Genomic DNA, 6,552 nt, shown 5'->3' on the forward strand with positions numbered 1-6,552 from the left:
AGAATCGAGCTCATTACACAAACCATCGCTGTCTCTATCAGCATCCGGCAAATCCCCTGCCTCACACGTCAGCATTACGCAGTGTTGCTTGATGACCAGTTTCATCAACCACAAAGTCTAGATTTTCTTGAATTGGGTCCCATATACTTCTGTTTATAGTGATTTCATGCTTCTGATACAACGGAGATGTTATTAAAAAATTAAGCACCGCCATAATTTTTTTAGATCTAACTGTTTCATACATAAATGGCGACTTGTATTGCATTTTTCTGATCAATTCAATTTGAATAGTATCCGTATCACGGGGCAACCTGGGTACAACAGATACCGTAAACTCAATATTAATTGGCACATTAACAACATTCCCTTGATTTCCTCTTTGTCGGTCACATCCCAACCTTCTAATTTGCATAAACGGTATTCTAGCTGATATCATCCACTTCAGCTAGCTCGCGGGGTTGGATAATAGGCACAGACAAAAAACATAAGATTTCACAAAACTTCCAGAAGACCTAAAAAACAGATTTGAACAGCCTTCGCATTTCCAAGTCGGTCCTTCTTTTATAGCCTTAAAATAAAGATTATCACAATACAATGAGCTAGCCCTCATTTCTGCCGCAGAAACCCGGTTACCAGATCGTTCCGTAAAGCTATGTGCAAAGTTCTGACGCCTAGCAGCCATCGCTTGTTGGTTTTGAACACGTTCCGCCTCAACGTATTCGGAGTCTTGACGCTTAGCAGCCATCGCTTGTCGATTTTGAACACGTTCCGCCTTAACGCATTCGGAGTCTTGATGCTTAGCAACCATCGCTTGTCCATTTTGAACACGTTCCCCCTCAACGTATTCGGAGTCTTGACGCTTAGCAGCCTTCGCTTGTCGGTTTCGCGCCCGCTCAGTCTCAACGTGTTTGGAATCCTGGCGCTTGGCAGCCTTCGCTTGTCGATTTCGGGCCAGATCCGCCTCAACGTATTCGGAGTCTTGACGCTTAGCAGCCATCGCTTGTTGGTTATGAACACGGGCCCTAAATGGGTTAGAGTGTGCAATAACTGGTGGCTTTACCGGGGAGTCGGGGTCCAGCTCTTGTAACCCATAAGGTCGGTGGCGCACTGGGAGATGCTAGCTCTGATCAAATGGTCCTATCTTCACCTCTTACTTCGGTCAGGTTTTGGCTGGATACTGAACTTCGGTTCAGGCTAACGGAGAGGGTCCAGGTAAACTGGCCGCCTCGGCGGATTGGGCAGCCAGCTGGGGGCGGCGAGCCTCCATATGCGGGCACGGCGGTGCTGTTTCTCGGCCTTTTGGGGCCCACCGGGATCTCCGGTGCCAGCTGTGCCGGGTTACTGGGGCTGCTGTGTGCTCGTCGTTCCCCTTTATTAGCTCTCTCCAAAGGGTTTGGCTCCTTACCTACGTAGGTAGGGTGTCGGCTGGAGTTGCTATAGCATCCATTCTTAATCCCACTGCTGTGTGCGAAGTGGGGATTGTTCCACCCATTTCTGCACCTTCTACTGGGTTGAGTGGCTTGCGTCAAAGGTGAGACCATCAGTAGTTGGGTTCTTCTACCCATGCTGGATTTGTCACCTGTCCGGGCTAGGTGGACGCTGGCGTAGGGCACTATGATGATAGGCCTCCGGTGGTATGGGTTCTGTTACTAGGTACACCGGGCTATAAATTCTGACACACTGGTTATGAACACGTTCCGCCTCAACGTATTCGGAGTCTTGACGCTTAGCAGCCATCGCTCTTCAATTTTGAACACGTTCCGCCTCAACGTATTCGGAGTCTTGACGCTTAGCACCCTTCACTTGTCGGTTTCACGCCCGTTCAGTCTCAACGTGTTCGGAATCCCTGCGCTTGGCAACCTTCGCTTTTCGATTTCGGGCTAGTTCCGCCTCAACGTATTCGGAGTCTTGACGCTTAGCAGCCATCGCTTGTTGGTTATAAACACGTTCCGCCTCAACGTATTCGTAGTATTGACGCTTAGCAGCCATCGCTTGTCGGTTTCGGGCCCGTTCCGCGTCAACATATTCAGGGTTCTGACGCTTAGCAGCCCACACTACTTGGCAGCGAACACTTTTGGCTAAACTGCAATCTTCCGAGCTTTGCCTTTTCATATCAGCTTCCATCAGGGTTTCACGAATTATTTCATCCTGCCCTCTCACTGTCATAGCATTTGCTTCAATCTGACGCAACTCTTCATTAACAACAGGAACTAGCACAGGAAGATTCCCCGCGGATCTATGACCAGACAACCAACCATCATTTTCATCTGCACTTTAATTATTATTCGGGATGTTAGACGGATTTTCTATTTTCTGAGCTGCTAAAAATTTCCTCCTTTCATTTTCCTTCCTCCGAAACTCGGGATCCGCCCTCCGTTCTCTCATCCTGTCTCAAGCTTTCTTAGTTCCTCTTTAGATAAACCTTCGTCTCCAGCCATCTACTATCCAAATTCCCAACACTTAATATAAAAAGCACTACACAAAATTGAATAAAGAAACGTAAAAAACCACTCCGAAATAACAACACAGAAAAAACACTTTAAAACATATCACACGAAGTATAATAATTTAAAGGTAACAATACCGCCCAAAAGCATTACACAATCAAACAATTAATATACAACAACCCAATCGACCAAACTTCGGGGCGAAAATATCGATTGCGAAAAATATATAATAACAATACAATCAATCAGAATAAAAGCAAAAATAATTAATACCTTAATTAATTACCTTTCACAAATACGAATTATCTATGTAATTATAATGAAACCGGATAAGCTTTAAAACACAATGAAGGTTCCTCTAAAAATGGGCGTTTTGCGGGAAAATGAAAAAAAAACGAACAGTACCAAAAATAGACAAAAAACCTTATCTCGATCGGCAAAAATAACTTACGACGCTTCCTTTGTTTAAAAAACAACTTGCGTATCAATCAAAGCATCCCATACCTAGTAAATCACTGAACATATCATAGTTCTAAAACCACACTTTTTAACATAAGATCTGATCGAGCATTTAAATACACCCTGTATAAGAGCTAAGCAAATGTATGTAAAAAACCTAACAATAAAACGCCCACACGTAAAAGCGAAAACTATGAACATATTTTAACGTACAAAATTTCGCACACAAGATCCTGAATAATGACATGGTCTTCAAAAGCAACTAGAGACTGGCTTAAAAGAATATCATCCTCACTATCAATTTGGTCAACATCGTTAGTTAAGTCTATTTTATCAGGTAACCTAATAAAAATAATATAAAGAAATCACAAATAACTATAAATTTAATTAAAGCCGTACAATCAAAAAACAAACTGACGGGTAAACAAAGAATAAAAAATACCTATTATTTGAGGAATCCGAAATTTCAACAAACATTCCTCACAGCGACCGCATTTCCTTAATATGCGTTGAAGACATTCTAAAATATTGACGATTTTATTATTAAAAAAGTATCTTATGGTTTCATATAACTTGCCATCTAAGCATAGATGGACAAACCTGCGAAGGGGTGGAGGGCATAACGTTCTATTTAAACCTCCAGGCCTTCCGGAGGTTTGGCCATCCATATAAGCGGTTAGATCCTTTGGCAATATATAGCATTTCAATACGAAAGAAATAATTTAATTAGAAAACAAATATGTAACAAAAGCTACAAATAAAATATTGCGGATTAACATACATAAATTGTTTAAATGTCTATATCTCAAAATCAGCTAAAAACCTTCAAGCTAATTTTCTAACGGGAACCCAATAAAATCCTACATACCAAAAAAAGCTGCCAAAATAACTGAATCGTAATTTCATCATCCAGCTACTCACTTTGTTCCATTAACGAAGCAATAACTTTTTTAGAAACAGAAAAACTACCAATTAAGGTAGCGGTATCGGGACACTCATCCTAGAGTCCGTAGAGTTGTCAATAGTATAAAGCGGATTTTTGTAGGGAAACACAAAGCAGTTAAACTCTTAAGCTCCATTTTCAGGCTCGCTGGTAGCGGGTAAAAATCGTCAAAATCCGCTTCAGCTATTCACTTTTTTACTTTCCGCGTCGATCTGTTTCAATAGATATTTGAGCTTTATTTGCTTGCGAGTGGCGGATGCAAATTTTGACGATTTTTATCCGCTACCAGGGAGCATGAACATGGGGCTTAAGGCCTCAAGACCCATTTTTGGAGGAACACCGTTTAAATAGCTAAAAGCAGCCACCAAATTAATTTGGTTGGCGCCATCAATAGAATTTTTAAAAAAAAAGCGAAAGTAAATGAGGAGGCCAGTTCTGAGCTGTCTCCCCAACCACCTTTAGGAACAGAACCCAAGGGTTATTGACCAGGTAAAATTTGAGTTTTTTTGGCCATGCTAAAAAAGTGTCAGTTAACTACTTTCGTCAAAAAAAGGAATTTTAAACCAAATACATTAAAAAAACGCCGTTTATTCCCTCGACCTTAGTACACATATGTAAAATGGTGATGGAAAAGAAACCAAAATGAAATATTTACGTAAACGAACAACAAACGGGAATTGAAACAATATATATGCACATAATCATAAATAATTGAAATATTTTTTTTGCGGATTACGGGTACGCAGGAATTCATACCTCATACTTGGAATGGTTATCCCGCCGTATTCCCTATGGTAATATCTCTTGGACCGTTTTCGGTGACGTGTACTAGAAAACAATCCCCTCCTCGCTAGCGTCTCCCCTCTTTGGGAAGAAAACACGTTGTCTCTGACGTCACAAAAACGGTCCCCTAGATAGGGACGGAAATCAGCCGCGATAACCATTCCAGGCTGGAGGTATGGATTCCCGGAGTACGTTTTTGAGAAAATGATATTCAGTTAAGTAAACGTAGACAAAGCTACTTGCTAACAAACTAACTCAAAGTCATAAATAAAAAATTTCACTTTCAAAGGAAAATTAACAGCACATATGCCTAGAAGAAAATCTAGACAATAACGCATTTCACCAATCTCATATTATCAATTTAATACATAATACTGTGGTCTTAAATATTGAAAATTTATCCAAACTTCGTTACTGATTACCCGTAAAAATATTATGAATTTCATATAAAATTAAATAATTATAATTCAACGCAATAAAAAGAAGTATTCACTTACTATAGTACTACTAATAAGATCGTCAAATTACACCAAAAAGTCTAACTAGACAATATTTTATTAATGAATCTAAACGACATAAAAATCCAACTGATAACCACATTCCTAACCCCCATGATCTCGCCGAAGCCAATAATAGCGGCGACGTAGATTTCGGGTGGGAGAGTGTCAAGGCTAAAGGCGCTGGGAGCGATGCTAGGCGGGACTTCAAATTCGATTTTAGTTTAATTTTAAATTAAATTAACATAAACAATTTCGTCTACGAGGCTTGTAGACATGGCGCTTCCTCAAAAAACGTAGTACGTCACAAAAACGAACAATATATCAAAGCGAAATTTAGAAAAATGTCGGTTAAAAGCACCCGTGACACGGAAAAAACCGGCGACATTACGTACGATCGACTTGAAAACCATTTAATCGGTTTGCGAATCGGGAACGTTCAGAACAATGTTAATAAAAACAATGCTACAGAGAAACACGACGAAAACAGCGCCTCGGATCTCCAAGACGATTCAAACAATAAAATAATTTCAACTAGAGCCGAAACCAACGAAATAGAAGGGAAAAAAGAGTTAAGTAAGTTAAGATTATTATAATAAACGTAAGTATGACAGTGAACCACGTCAGTTAATGATAGTCTGTCGCGGGGCAATTGCGTAATCGAAGTATTACAAACCAGAAGTTCATTCAAAACATATCTTTACGGCATTATATAATCGTCAAAACGCCTTTCGGTTTCGAATTCGAACAAAACTACCCTCAGAAACCAAAATAAAGTTGAAAATGTGTTCAGGCTCAACTCGTGAAGGATTGCCAGTCCCTAGAGATGTAATGATTTATGTTGCCATTGCCGAGACAAACTATCATTAAGAAGTTCGTCATTGGGTGAATAGGAAATGTCATACTTATGTTCATTATGTAACTTATGATATTATTCAAAACTATACATTCAAGTTAGAATTAAAAATTTAAAATAATTTATTTCAGAGTGTTGGATGTGCAAAACATCTGGCAATCTAAAAAAGAGTGCCGAACAAACTTCAAGCGTTAAAATGGAGGAAGAATTAACCGCCGCCGTTATAAACCGAGAGAAGGCCAAAATCAAATTACCGAAAAAGAAAACAGCAAAGTAATTCTCAATATGTTAAATTATTAACGATAAAAATTGTACATTTTTCTAACAAATGCACCAAATTACAAATAAAACAACTAAGCTGAGCCAAAATGTGTGTTTTTTTCCTTAAGTGTCTCAAAATTCGTCTTCACTCCCGTTCCCAACCTGCTGGAATACCAAATTTTTGACGAACCACCCATAGCGTATGCAGGGCCGGACTTAGAGATCCTGGGCCCATAGGCAGATAAGGAGTCTGGACCCCCTTTTCACGCGCTGCATTTACTTTTATCCCTGGGACTAGGCTGTGCC

Source organism: Leiobunum rupestre, chromosome 3 (assembly GCF_980474605.1).
Source record: "Leiobunum rupestre chromosome 3, qqLeiRupe1.1.hap1, whole genome shotgun sequence".
NCBI classification, from domain to species: Eukaryota; Metazoa; Arthropoda; class Arachnida; order Opiliones; family Sclerosomatidae; genus Leiobunum; species Leiobunum rupestre.